The 15,925-nt window shown below is 38.2% G+C and overlaps 1 protein-coding gene across 2 annotated transcripts in view; it reads right to left on the bottom strand.

The window, feature by feature from the left end:
- Window positions 1–15,612, bottom strand: part of LOC6045361 (protein drumstick) — a 38,636-nt gene extending 23,024 nt beyond the window's left edge. The window contains exon 1 of one of the 2 annotated variants that reach the window (XM_038257712.1): window positions 14,773–15,612. The gene's annotated coding sequence lies outside the window, so the exon portion shown is untranslated. The remainder of the gene's footprint in view (window positions 1–14,772) is intronic. The other variant, XM_038257711.1, reaches the window with a different exon arrangement.
- Between the last annotated feature and the right edge of the window lie 313 nt (window positions 15,613–15,925).

The following is a 15,925-nucleotide window of genomic DNA, read 5'->3' as shown; positions in this document are numbered from 1 at the left end:
TTACTCAATCACTCTCGACGAACATTGAGTCGTCAGTAAATCTTCGCAGCCCTTGCTGCAGAGGGGGCTGTTTAGTACAACACGTCGGTAATTACATCAACGAGCTAGTGCAGATGAAATTGAATGACCTGTTGCGCAGTCAGCGCAGTTAGTATCGGCAGCAGTTCTAATTCTAATCCCGACGACGTCCTAGCAGTCACACGATAGGCGCTAATCACCGCCGTTTCTTCGTTCGGAGGGTTAATGTTAGTACACATTTATCACTTCATTTGCGCCGGATTGGAAGTTGCGCCAGCTAATCATCTTCAATCACCAGCATCGTAAATCTTGGCGATGAGAAGCAGGTCAACTGTAGAACTCGTGGAAATTTGACGCAGCAATAACTGATTGCCCGACTGAAGCTGAGATTTCAACTTTGAGAAACAGAATTTAACATTGACATCAAGTGTGACTGAAATTACGCTGAAATCTGAGACTGAGACTGAGACTGAGACTGAGACTGAGACTGAGACTGAGACTGAGACTGAGACTGAGACTGAGACTGAGACTGAGACTGAGACTGAGACTGAGACTGAGACTGAGACTGAGACTGAGACTGAGACTGAGACTGAGACTGAGACTGAGACTGAGACTGAGACTGAGACTGAGACTGAGACTGAGACTGAGACTGAGACTGAGACTGAGACTGAGACTGAGACTGAGACTGAGACTGAGACTGAGACTGAGACTGAGACTGAGACTGAGACTGAGACTGAGACTGAGACTGAGACTGAGACTGAGACTGAGACTGAGACTGAGACTGAGACTGAGACTGAGACTGAGACTGAGACTGAGACTGAGACTGAGACTGAGACTGAGACTGAGACTGAGACTGAGACTGAGACTGAGACTGAGACTGAGACTGAGACTGAGACTGAGACTGAGACTGAGACTGAGACTGAGACTGAGACTGAGACTGAGACTGAGACTGAGACTGAGACTGAGACTGAGACTGAGACTGAGACTGAGACTGAGACTGAGACTGAGACTGAGACTGAGACTGAGACTGAGACTGACACTGACACTGACACTGAGACTGAGACTGAGAATGAGACAATAACTTGAACTTGATCATCGTGGGAACTTGCAGCACGAGCTTCAAACTTAATTACAACAAAAAATAACCGGATTTCATCCCATTACCAAAAACAAAAACATTGACTCTCATTTCCCACGAAAATCGGCCCAACGTTCGCCGTAATTAATTTGCATAAACCACCAGAAATTGCTCGCTTATCCCGCGCAGGACTCTAACCGAAACGCCGGAGAAACGCACGGGAGGGAGGGATACAAATTCGTGTAAATTATGTACAAATCACCACTCATAAATTTCACTCCGTCTTTCACTGTGGTCGTCAATAAATCAACCCCGTTCCCGAATTTAACCCCTGGGACAGCGCCCTCACCACGGATGGCGCAAGTTTCGTTCCCCCCAAAGTGCAGCACACACCCGTTAAGCGCATCTATAAATTAAAGATAAATTAAAGATGAGCTTTTCAGTGTCTTGCGAACCTTCGTGGTGAACGGACACTAGAGCTGCGGTATTTTTTACTACCTAAGCTCAGAGTTATTTCAAAACAAAATTCACAGTCTTTTTAAAGACTACCTGAGTTATTTTCCAAAATTCTAAACAGTCTTTTCAAGACTAACACCACCTGAAATTTTGTTGTATTTTACAAACATCTTTTAAGAGAACTTTGCTTGCAAAATGCGTCAAAACAAAGGTAAACGCAAATCTTCTGAAGATTTGGTCGTTACGTCGGTGAAGCGTTTGAACGCTAAACCGGCTAACGGAAACAGAAAAAGAAAACAGCCTCTTCTGAGGTCTGATTCTGATTCTGAATGTGAGGTCAATCCTCCAATTCCATTGACAAACAGTTTCGGTGTTTTATCCGAAACTGATGACAAGGAACCTTCTCCTCGTACTGAGCCTTCTGCCGTCGAGAAACGAGTAAAGGCTCCGCCAATTGTAGTGACTTCCGTCTCCGATTTGGCCAGCTTTCGAACGCAACTGAAGAATTGCAAGGAAACTTGCAATTTGAAAGTTTCGTTCCAGCTTGGTCGAAGAGGAGAATGTCGCTTGTTGACGGAATCTTTACAAGATCACCAAACTTTTGTTGGTTATTTGAAAAACCACAAACACAATTTCTACACGTATGAGACCAAGAATGCTCGGCCATTCAAGGCGGTCTTGAAAGGTCTCTCCAACGACTTGTCGGTGGATGAGATCAAAAACGAACTTAAGGTGTTGCTTGGCTTTGCCCCATCCCAAGTAATACCAATGAAGAAAAAATCAAACGGGAATATTTCTCGCTTTGGTTTGACTTCACAATTTTATCTGATTCATTTCAACAGAAATGAAATCAACAATTTGAAACTTTTGGACAAAGTTCAGTTTTTGTTCCATGTACGGGTAAAGTGGGAGCATTTTAAGAAACATGGCGGTAATGGCCAGAATCTGACCCAGTGCCGGCGTTGCCAGGCATTCGGTCACGGTACTGATCATTGCGCCATGGTTCCAAAATGCATGGTTTGCGGGGATTCTTCTCACGACAAGGACAATTGTCCCGTGAAAGAAGTCACCCAATTTAAATGTGCAAATTGTGGTGGAAATCACAAATCAAATTTCTGGGATTGCCCCATCAGAAAAAGGTTTTGGATTCTCGTGCTAAGCATCAGCCGAAATCCAAACCGAAATTTTCTCAAAGTCAGGTTGTACCTGCATCTTTAAATCAAACGTTCGTGCTGTCTCACTCGAACAATTCTAGAAATACCCCTACCGTGGAAAAGTTAGGTAACAACAATGGCATTTCTTATGCTAACGTCGTTTCGGGTTCATCCACGAATTTTAAATCCTCTACCAATCTTTCTGAAATTGGGCAGGTACCTCAAATCTCATTTGAAAATTTTTCTGCTGGCAACGCTTTGGGATCTTCTGATCTCGGCGATGTTACGTTTGAAAAATGACTTTTTGCAAAACTCACTGTTTGGTTTGATTCAAACAATGAGTAATGCTACATCCATGATGGAAGCAATCCAGATTGGATTAAAATTTGCGAATGATGTTGTTCTTACCCTGAAGTTTAATCATGGATCTAAGTAATTCCATCAATATTATGAATTTTAATGCTCGCTCTTTAAAAGCGAAAGAAAATGAATTTTTCAACTTTTTACGAGTTCATAACGTGCATGTTGCTGTTATAACCGAAACATTTTTAAAAACTGGCACTTTTCACTTTTCAAATGATCCAGATTATAAAGTTATAACTAATAACCGAATGAATCGAAATGGCGGTGGAGTTGCAATAGTTATCCACCGTAGTATGACTTATAGCACTTTACGTGACTTTAAGTTAAAAGTTATTGAAAGTTTGGGCATTGAACTTGAAACTTCTTTTGGGAAAATTATGATTGCAGCTGCATATTTGCCATTCCAATGCACTGGGGAAAATAAAAATTATTTCAAAGGGGATTTGAATAAACTTACTCGGCATAGATCTCGATTTTTGATCATCGGTGATTTTAATGCCAAACACCAATCTTGGAATAATTCAAAAGTAAATTCCAATGGTAAAATTCTGTTCAGAGATTGCACTTCTGGTCTTTATTCGGTTTTATACCCGAATGGGCCAACTTGCTTTTCTTCTGTTAGAAATCCATCAACAATTGATTTGGTGTTGACAAATCAAAGTCAGTATTGTGGTCCTTTAGTGACTCATGCTGATTTTGATTCTGATCATCTTCCAGTAACTTTTTCACTTTCTCATGAAGCAGTTACCAGACCCAATAGTTCTGTGTTTAATTACCACAAAGCTAATTGGGACAGGTATCAGCATCATATTGAGAATAATTTAAATCATGATTTTGTTTTAGAAACCAAAGCTGATATTGATTCAGCCTTGGAATCTTTAACTAATGCAATTTTGGATGCTAGGAATATTGCTATTCCTAAAGTCCAAGTCAAATTTGATTCTCCCATTATTGATGACGATCTTCAGCTTCTGATTCGTCTGAAAATGTTCGCCGAAGACAGTATCAACGTTCTCGTGATCCTGCACTGAAGCGAATTCAAAAGATTTGCAAAAGGTTATTGACCACAGATTCACTCTCCTGCGAAATGAAAAGTTCGCAAGAGATGTCGAACAAATTAAACCTTATTCCAAACCTTTTGGAAACTTTCAAAGGTTCTTAAGAAACCTCAAAACCCATCCCTTCTTTAAAAGATGGTGATAATATTCTATTAACTAATGGGGAAAAAGCTCAAAAACTTGCTCAGCAGTTTGAGAGTGCTCATAATTTCAACTTGAATGTTTTGAGTCCTATTGAAAATCAAATTTCAATAGAATTTCAGAATATTGTTGAACAAGAATTTTCATCAGATGAAGTTTTTAATACGGATCTGAATGAAATAAAATCTATTATCAAAAATTTAAAAATATGAAAGCCCCTGGTGAGGATGGCATTTTTACATTTTAATTAAAAATTACCAGAAGCAACTTTAAGTTGCTTGGTCAAAATTTTCAACAAATGTTTTGATTTGGCATATTTTCCCAGTAGTTGGAAAAATGCCAAAGTAATTCCGATTTTGAAACCGGATAAAAATCCTGCTGAAGCCTCAAGCTATCGGCCCATTAGTTTGCTTTCATCTATTAGTAAATTATTCGAAAGAATAATTCTTAATAGAATGATGACGCACATTAATGAAAATTCAATTTTCGCTGATGAGCAGTTTGGATTTCGCCTTGGGCATTCAACTACTCATCAGTTGTTGAGAGTTTCAAATTTAATTCGAAGCAACAAATCTGAGGGCTATTCTACTGGCGCTGCTCTTCTAGACATAGAAAAAGCATTTGACAGTGTTTGGCATAAAGGTTTGATTGCGAAATTGAAAAGGTTTAATTTTCCGATTTATATCGTGAAAATTATTCAAAATTATTTGACGGATCGTACTCTGCAGGTATGTTATCAGAATAGCAAATCTGATCAACTACCTGTACGTGCTGGCGTCCCTCAAGGAAGCATTTTGGGTCCAATTTTATACAATATTTTTACTTCTGACTTGCCTGATTTGCCCCAGGATGTCAGAAATCACTTTTGCTGATGACACAAGCATCTCCGCCAAAGGCAGAAGCCTTCGTGTCATCACAAGAAGATTACAAAAAGCTTGGATATTTTCAATTCTTATTTGAAAGAATGGAAAATTACTCCAAATGCTGCAAAAACTCAACTTATTATTTTCCCTCACAAACCAAGGGCTGATTTTCTTAAACCAAAAGTCATCACATTATAAAGATGAATGAGGTAAATTTAAAGTGGGAGGATCAAGTGAAATATCTTGGACTTGGTTTTGACAAAAACTTACTTACAAGGATCACATTGAAAGTATCCAGGTTAAATGTAACAAATATATTAAATGTTTGTATCCACTTATAAACAGGAATTCTAGACTTTGTCTCAAGAATAAACTGTTAATTTATAAACAAATTTTCAGACCTGCCATGCTTTATGCTGTGCCGATCTGGACAAGCTGTTGCTTAACCAGGAAGAAAAACTTCAGAGGATTCAGAACAAAATTCTGAAAATGATTCTGAAACTTCCTCCCTGGTTCAGCACCAGTGAACTTCATCAATTAGCCGAAGTTGACACTTTGGATGTTATGTCCAATAAGATAATTGATGCATTTCGACAAAAATCATTGCAGTCTTCAGCTGCATTGATCCGCTCTTTATATAGTTTATAAGTTAGTTTTAAGGTATCCCTTTTCCCTTTTGTACATGTAGGACCTCCTACATTTGAAATCACTGAATAGCGAAAGCTACAATATTTCATGAATAAATGAAAGTTGCTAGTATTTAAAATTGAGGTGAAAAGTCATCGTTTGTGATTGGACACTCAATAATATTTTAACTGAATGAATGTACATGGAAAAGAAATTAAAAAAAAAAAAAAAAAAAAAAAAAAAAAGATGAGCTTTACGTGTCTCTCGCACTTTGGACCGGACACTGGGGCCGGACAGTTTTTGTGACGAACGTAAATCAAACTGACCACGCGTGTTAGTTCGATTGTTATGCAAATTTGGGGTTGGTGGACCTTTTTTGGACCTAATTCTTCTGAACAGTTTAAATTTCTGAAAAAATGCTGATGAACCTGAGAGAAAAATAGCAATAACGTGGAGCGTGCATTCCATCCATAGGGCTAGACAGTGAGCAAACGAACAACTCTCTTTCTTCCAAATTCCCGCGTGCTCTAATATTCTCCCGTTTGCTACAATTTGCTCCAGAGAAGAGAGTTGTTTGATGGCTCACTGTCTTGCCCAGAGATTTTTTCAATGTATTATTATCTCTTCAAAACAAAAATCAAAAATGAGTGCCCTTACCCTAGAAAGACTTTCAATCACCCAAAACATCGTTTTCTGAATGGATATTTTATTTTTCAATTTTCCTCTCCACGTTTGCTAACCGGTGTTACACGCGACCAAACATAAAGATTGTTTTGTTGGCTCGTTTCTGGCTTCAAGGCGATATTTCGTTACCAAATATTTCGAAACACACACACACACCCACAAAATCAACGAACCGTTTCCGTGCAAGACGACACGCGTTTGAAGTTGTGCCGCCCCGTTTTGCTCCTCGGTCGGACATGTGTGAAAGTCCTCGTGTCTGACCACCCATAATTCGATGAAAGCTCTCTTTCCCTCTCTATCTCTCTCTGTCAAACCGCAAGCAAATCAAACACACGACCACTTTTGGGCGCGCGCACACACACACGCAACGGAATTGATATTGGTGGCGGCACGACCTTTTTTCCACCACCTCGACTTCCTTCTGCTCTGCTCTGCTGTGATAATATTGTTTGTTTACTCTTGTGTGCATATCGATATTCGTTTGAAAAAAAGTTCGTTTTTTGCCCGGTCCCCCGTCAGAAGTGTGCCGACTTTCGGCGGCTCTTTGCTCGACTGATTGGACGGTGCGGCTCGTGTGGGCATAAGTTAATTGGTTATCGGTCCCCGTAAGTGGAGCGAGCGGCCAAAACACGTGGTGGCAACACTACCGGTGTCACGCAACGACGTGCTCTGGGGGAGAGCCGACGGCAAATTTGGAAAATTAAATTAGAAGTTTATGTTGAAAAGGCACCGAGTTGGATAAATACGAGGAGTGCTGAAAAAGTCAAGTTTAGCTATGAAAAGTGGAACTTTCAGCAAGGGAGTGTTCTTTTATTACGTAACGCAAAAAAACGGTTTCTAGACCCCCCCCCCTCGTAACAAAATTTTCATACAAATTTAAAAAAAACGTATGGAGCGTAACACACCCTCCGACCTCGATAGAAATAGCATGCTGTTCCCCTATGTTTTAAAACAAAATATTCAACCAGATCTTTCGTTGTTGCTTAGACAAAAATTATGCACACAAAAAAAGTTTGAAAAATAAGATTGCAGAAGAAAAAAAAATACAAGGCCTTAAAAATGTTTTTCGCACCTAAAACTTATGAGCACAGATTTAAATATTAATAAGGCCATTTATTTTGAAGAAAATAATCACAGTCAACATTAGACATGCTATGTCAGATTAAAAAAAATATTCGAAACCATATGTGAATATTTTTTCAAATAACTGCAAATAGTTGCATTTGCTTTAATTAAAATTAAATTTTAATATTTAGGCAGGTAAAATTAACAAGCTTCATTAAAATGCTAGATTTATTTCATTTTATGAGTTAGATTCAATTAAGATTGAAAGAGAAGAAAACACAATAATTCAAAATTCAACCTAGTAGATCGATGCCTATGTGCTCTCTTGTACTAAGTATGCTGGTTTCCTATCTAGTTAGCATAAAAGAGCACAGAAGCGTCGAAATGGAAAAAATACAAATTTCCTAGAATAGTGTCATAATTCAATTTCATAAGAATGATTTGTGATTTTGAATTAATAGTGATTCAACACTTGCGAGATTCTTTCCTTTACAACCAGGATTGCCCAGCATTACGATTCTTAATTTAATAACATATTATTAATAAATAAACATTGATTTAAAAATATAAAAATGGACATAAAAATAACTTGACTTTCAAAAACACAGCTTTTCAAAAAGAATAATATGAAATTCTCAAGCACTGTGAAAAAATGCAATAAAAGGAAAACAAACGTTAAAAAATAATGGAAATATTAAAAAGTTTATCAGTAATAAATTTGTATCGGAAAGCTTGGAAGTATTTATTTTTTTAAGGGAGAATTCCAAGAAACAAGATGTATCTTAGCCCGTGAATTTTAATGTTTTTTCTGTGTCCATTGCACTAAATTAGCCACATATATTAAATGTTTAGTTTTTGAAGTTCTGCAATACAAAGAAATAATTGAATTTTTAATTGTTAGCTTGATTTGCTAAATATTGATGCATGGCGTATCAAAGGACGATTAAAATAAATATAAATATCATTGTTTCTACAAAATGTTATGTATGAAGCATTTTTTATTTTTTTTGAAAATATTTTATTTCATCAAATGTTTTATGTTTTAATTTTTTAAAGGGAGGGGGAGGGGGCAAAAATTAGAAATAAAATGGCAATGGTCTCAAAACTTCAATTTATTTATATTTGCCTAAAAATGAAAACACTATCAATATGACTGTGAGAAAACTTACGTTACGCATAATGATTAGAAATCTCGCATACTTTTTCAAAAGGTCCTATGTACATAGGAAACATACATGGCACATTGGTGGTTTTGAAAATGTAATCTAGAAATGTTTGTGAATATATTCATTCCAGGTCAACTGAGTACACTTTTGGATCCGACCATCACTGATTTGGACCAAACTTGGAGGGAACGTTCATCTATCGATAGTTAACAGAAATCCCAAGCTTGGTGCTGATTGGACCATCCCTCTATATTTGGCACCGCCATCTTTTTTGATGTTTTTTTAACTTTCATAACATTGCAAATACTTAAGCAAAAGACTTTCTACAGGTTGCATTTCATAGAAAATTGTCCAAGGAATTCGATAAAAATAAAATGTTAACCCTTAAATGTCCACTAATATTATATTTTAACGTTTAAAGTATTAACATTTAGTTTTGACCAATTCCTTAAATTTTTATTTGTTTTATTTTATCACCATCGTGTTCCCCGGACAATTTAACATACATTTGACATTTGACATTGGGTCTGGGGGATGAGATTGGGTCAAAGTGATTTTTTGCGGATTTTACCATTTCTCAGATTCTTCTCAATGAAACTGAATTCTGTTAAAAGGGTTGTGTAGGGGACATCTTAAGATGACTTCGCTGAAAAAATCTTGTTCCTAGAGCAAATCCTGTTATTTTGACAGCTGTCTAAAGTTGAGGTACGTTTTTGGCCAAAAATGACCTCTTGAAAAATCATTTTTCTAAATTTTTTGTTGGGATTGCTCGAAAACTACCCAAATGTTTGAAAATCTCCACTTCAAACATTGTAGCATGTTAATACGATTCCTTCGAACAAGAAACACTTTTTACCATATCGTTGTATTTGAGCATCATTTTAGTTTAATTTGACCCAATGTCACCTCCTCTAAGGGGTGAGATTGGGTCAATTTTCAAACTATTGGCATTTAAGGTAGAGTTCATCAACATCCACCATATTTTGGGAAAATGTTAGTAAACTATCTTAGAACAAATCTACGTTGAAAGATTTTCGATGTTATTTAAATTGTTTTTGTTATTAAGTAATTACGAGAGGTGTATCGTTTTTTGACCCATAGTCACCCCCACTGACGGTAATAATCAATGTAGACCTCAAACTAAAATGAACTATTGGCAAGATACAGTGATTTTACTGAAAAAAGTTTGATTTTACGCAGCACTCGGAAGTACATGGTGTACTTTTAACAAAAAGGAATGAATCCCGCATAGGGGAACAGCATTGAATTCCAGCATGCCTCTAATGTTGGCAGGTCAGAACTTTGACATTCAATTAAAGCTAATTAAAAGCATTTTCAACTGAAATCGAGTTATAAATTGCTCAATAAAGAAGTGAGCAAGCAAGTTTCTACCAAAAGTTTTGCAAAATTAGTTGTTTAAATAGTGAAAATCAGCAAGTTTTTTTATGTGAAAAACTTATTTCGGATTTGAATTCATAGGACAGAATGCAGCGCAAAATCAAACTTTTTTCAGTAAAATCGCTGAATCTCGCCAATAGTTCATTTTATTTGATTATCATGTAAAATTGTCCGAGGAACACGATGGTGATAAAATAAAACAAATAAAAATATAAGGAATTGGTCAAAACTAAATTTTAATACTTAAAACGTTAAAATATAATGTAAGTGAGCATTTAAGAGTTTAAATTTTATTTTTATCGAATTCCTTGGACAATTTTCTATAAAATGAAACCAGTAGAAAGTCTTTTGCTCAAATAGTTGCAAAGATATGATTAAAAGAAAAAAAAGTTTTTCAGAAAATCGCCAAAAAAGGGGGCGTTGCCAAAAATAGAAGGATGGTCCAATCAGCATCAAACTTGGGATTTCTGTTAAATATCAATAGATGAACGTTCGCTAAAAGTTTGGTCCAAATCGGTGAAGGTCGAGTCCAAAAGTGTACTCAGTTGATCTGGAATGACCCATATTCATAATATATTCATATAAAGCAATATAAAGCAAATCTTTTCAAAAACCAAAACAAACGCTCATACATTTATTTTAAGTTAATAAATTAATATTGTTTTTAATTTGAATGGAATTTTTTTCTTTGTGATCCATGGCTTAAATTGATGACGATATTTATAGTTGAGTTAAGATTATTATAAAATAAGGGGAAAAAAATACCTGTACTTTAAACATAACATTTGCAGTTGTTAATTTCTTTTGATATTTTTTACGATCCGAGAAATTTAGTGTTATTGATTTAAGGTCTCCACTTAGAAATTTTGATCCTTGATCGAAGAATTTCAATAGTTTGACAACAAACTAGTTCTACCATTTTATTGGTAGTCGTTCTAGATAGTTCTTCTAACAGTACCAGCCATCAAACCCAACGCAACTTGCAGATCTCTTCGGGGCCATAAATAAAGACATATCTACTGCGGACAATCTTCTGGTGCATTTGTTCTTCGCCCCGAAACCACCAGGACCCTCGCATTACTTTGTCAAACAGCGGGCAGAACCTTTTTCCAAAAAAAAGCGCAGCAAATATTCGCCATGTCATTCAATTCATTTTTCATGTTAGACCGTCCACGATCGATTTGTTTACTTTATCGATCTTTCTGGCCCAGGAATCTCGTCCAGATCTTCTTCGGTCCAGCGACCGTGACTTTTGTGTGGTTCTTTTCTCCGCTTGACCTCAGAATCCAACATTTAAAAAAATCCCGTCGGTGTGACGGATGTTTCGATGTGATCAACTTGTTGAAATACATAATTTTCCGTAACGACCCTCGGGGTGAGTGTCCAGATTCCTCCTTCGGGAGAAGCCACAAAGGAATCCACTTTCATTCATCGATCCTATCTCGACTTAGGGTTTTAGGGTCCTTTGCACTCACTCGCCTTAGAGAAAAGAAGACCCTTGACAATGTTACGGGGCACACTCTGACAGTGCGATCAGTACTGCTCTGCACGGTTATTGATGATGATGATGATCGCGGAGGGATGCTGAGCGATGTTTGGGATCAGATCATTAGAAAGTGCCGCATCATTACGCAGACGCGGGCTGGCGCGGGACCTTTTGAGACCTCTCGCCTAATGCTATTTGTTGTTGGACGCGATGGATTTGTTTGAGAATCCTTCACTAATTGATGGATTCCTGGGAAGGTGAGGTTGCTCCTTAACAAGAGATGATAGAGAGACCACGGGGGTGGGACCCCATCAGAGCGTAGGTCGCTGGAATGTTGAGTGGAATGTGCGGTCTAATTGTTATTAGGGGAGGAAATGGGTGTGGATCTTTGGGCAGTTTTTTTTATTGTGTTGTTTTGAAATAAATTTGAAATTAACATTATGAAAAATTTGTAAAACACAATATTAAATAATGTAATATAAAATAAACGAATATTTTGCAGAAGACGATACCAACAAGATACAAAATTGTACTTACTTCAAAATGTGAAAGGAAATTTAAGTCTGATCAACCGAAAACAATGTATAACTCATTTTCTCTGCATATTAAGCATAATTAGGTAGGTTAAGATAATTATTCGGGATTTTTTTTGTGGTCAATGATTGGATATTTTTAAAATACATGATTGCAAAACAACTGGACTGTTTAAAAATGCTTTATGAAACACATTTTTTCATCGAAATCGTTAAACCATGGCTGTAATTAATTTTAATATATATTTTTATGAGTTTTGGCATATTTGACTAGGGTCAGTCGATGGACATGAACTTCGAGAAATATATGCAACAAAAAAATAATATTTATCAAATTTATCAAAATCAATCTTATCTATATCGTCTGAACAGAATTAAAATCAAAAGCAAACCGTTTTTTTATGTGATGTAGGAACGAAAACATTCATAAGTAATTTTGAACGAAGTCTTTCAATGTTTGGCTTTGATATATATTTGAAGCAATTCTACACTGAAATAAAAAACAAGTACCAAATTCCTAAATTCTAGAAATTTTGCTCTGCTTAAATTATTTAGTAATTGGGGTTTTTGGATTACTAAATTAGGTAAGGAGGTAAAATTCCTAGAATTTATGAATTTGGTACTTTTATTTTATTTCAGTGTTATAATTTATGATTGTTTTTATTTTTCAAAGCTTTTTAAAACATTTTTTAACTGCCTATCTTTTATAAATTATTTGGGTTTAGGTCAACACAAGGGTCTTTCATATAAATGCATTTTGGGATAAAATTTCATTTGAAGGTTTTGTTTTTTTTACCATAAAATCACTTTTTCTTCTATCATGTAGCATTGCAAATTTGATAAATTGTTACTTTATAGGTGAATACCTCAATAAAAAACCAACAATAATATAAAATGTCATTATTAATCAAAATGCAAATACAATATATCCATATTTTTTAATGCAATTTTGCAAGTTTGATTTATTTTAAGGTTACGAATTCCACAAGTTGTTTACAATAGTTCCCTAAACATGGTGATACATGGTCAACCAGGAGATTAATGATTGCATCTAGAAATTTTAAGACATATTTGGTTGAATAATAAAAAGATTTTAAAATTGTTGAAAATTGTTGTTTCGTTGGTTGGCATTCACATCAACAAAAAGATTTTCTTTGAAAGTCTGCCTGTGTGGATCAATCGGACCGCGCACTGGACTCACAATCCAGAGATCGCCGATTCGAATCCCGAGGCGGACGCAAATAAATTCTAAGTGTAAATATAGGTTTTCGGTGCCCTCTCCCCGTGCCATACCTTCACACTTAGGAGACCCGGGAGGCGGAGTCTTGTCGCAAAAAGAACGATACACGCCTGTGGATCCGTTGACGAAACCGCAAGGTTTAAGAGGGCCACATAATATATGGTGTTACGTCGATTCCGTTTTTTTCTTTTTTTTTTTTTTTGAAAGGCTTTGCTTTTTTAGCAAAAACATTTTGAATTATGGAATGATGTCCCAATGTTATATTGTATGTGCACTCAGCACACTTCAGGTGTCAGATTTGACCAATCAGATCTATAATTTTCAAAAGACTTCATAGGAGCAATTTGTATAAAAAAAATAGCATTCCTCCATATTTAAAATAATTTAAAAAGAAACTCTTTTTGAGATGTATTTGAAAATACATGGTTTAGGGATTGACAACTATCCTGTAGAACTAACTGGGGTTCTACAAATTGATTGCAATATCTGTTTTCAGGAAGATTTATGTCATGGTAAATTTCAATATGTTGGTATTTTAATGCTTAACAAGGCACAATATACATTACTCTTTAAAACATTTCCATTGAAACAAACTAAAATGAAGGGATATTTTTCATATTACATTTTTTAAATTTAAATTTATTATCCATCCCACTCTTCATTGGCTTCCAATCAAAAACCTTTCTCCCCACCCCAAACAAAAGCCCGGTAGCCATTTCTTTCTCCCAATCAACCACAAAACGCTCACGCTCTCACACACACGGGCTCCCGTTTCGACCAATCCGCGTCTTCGCCCGACAAACGCGAATAACAAAAAAACGGTAGCAAAAGAGAAAAGGAGCCCGCGAGAGAAAGAGCAAAACGTGGCTACTGTGCACACATGCGCGCGCGTAACACCGGTAGCCGGCCATCAACGATCGGGCGGCTTCTGTGTGCGTGCGTGCGGCGGCGGCGTCTAATTATGAAAACGGGTTTCCGCGGCCACCGCCACCACTCGGGGTTCCGAGACCTGGTCAAAACGGACAAAAAAGGGCGGCGCAAAAACCGGTAGCCACGACGAAGCGGGCGCCCTTCGCCAAAATTTGACGTTTTCGATGAAACGACCCACTTGAGTGAGTGAGTGTCAATTTGAAAGCGCCGTCGGCGCTTCGATTTTGCAGCCGCCGGTGCCGTCGGCAATGTTCGGACCGCGTCGGAGTTTAGACCCACGAGGGAAAATCTGAGTGTGTGTTGGTGACCCGAGCGCGCACGGTAGCCGAGGTTTGGTGGAACAGAAGCAGATAAAAAGTAGGCGGTGTAAAGCCCGGTAGCGCTCGCGGCACTGCTGCGCAGCAGTTGGGTATCGAATCGGCAAGATGTCGGACGCCTGCTACGATCGGGGGTCATTTCACCGAAACGTGGTTTGCAGAAGGTTGTGAGTTTGCGAAATTGTTTAAACTTACCAGGATTGTTGACGTTTGATTACAGGATCCGGTGCGCATCGAAGACGCTCGCTCGTCGAAACACCTTTCCAGCTGAACACTCTGGATGGAACTCTTCCTGTGTATCACAATCGCTTCACCTTCGACACCAGGTATCATTGAAGTCACTTTATCGAATGAGAAACCATTCAAAATCACTTATTTTCTCGCATGGATTATTCCTTAGTACGGTTCCGTTGACGGTACAGCACATCCACCGGAGAAAGCGACTATTCCCGAACTGCTCCCGAACTCCAGCGCGGTCCGCGAAGCTGTGAGAGTTAATAATATCGCCGATGTAATATAACTTCCGAACGCTTCTGTGCGTATCGCTATTATGACGCTAAATTGATCTTCCTGAGCACTTGAAGGTAGACGACGACGAACCTCGGTTGATTCGGCTGCAGTGGCGCGCGCAGATGAAGATGATGAGACGAACTCTCCAAGAGCAATAGCCAGGCAGGCAGGCACAGGCAACACACGGCAGCAATAATACACACCGAAATAAGCAGCACAACGGCGCGCGGCGCGAGAGACGGCCCCGGAGACCGAACGCTACAGGCTACGGGCAGGAGGTTGCGCGCAAGAGCGACGAAACTGCCGACGACGACAACGACGACGACGGAGAGTCAATCGGGTAACCCGAAAAGTTTAAAAGTTATGATCGGAGAATACCGTATAGGAAGAGGTGGCCAACGCGGCTACCAAAAAACGGCCTGTTTAGTACGCTGGACTTGGAACGAGTGTTGCGAGCGTTTGCTAGTAACAGAAGTCAAAAGACTTTCTGGCATAGTAGCTGCGAACTGGAAACTGCAGACATCTACTGTACTTAACCGCGATACACGAAACCCAGCGTGCGAGAGAGTGAGCGAGATGGCCTAATCTCCCATCCCACCAGCGAGAACGAGACAGCCTACACCAAAAGAGAAAACCTACACTAGTAGCTACTTTATTGATGCCCCCCGTAGCACCGTAGACCCCGTACAGTGCGTACATTAAATCTCCTTCTATATAATACACGACGACGACGACGACGAAGCTGTTGCTGCTGCCGCTAGCAGGGTTGTTGACGGGGTTTGACTCTCTCCGTCCCGCCGCCGTCCCACCACCACAACACCCTCGGGAACCCCTGAAT

The sequence above is a fragment of the Culex quinquefasciatus genome, chromosome 2 (assembly GCF_015732765.1).
Source record: "Culex quinquefasciatus strain JHB chromosome 2, VPISU_Cqui_1.0_pri_paternal, whole genome shotgun sequence".
Classification (NCBI taxonomy): Eukaryota; Metazoa; Arthropoda; class Insecta; order Diptera; family Culicidae; genus Culex; species Culex quinquefasciatus.
This window is presented reverse-complemented; position numbering and strand designations above follow the sequence as displayed.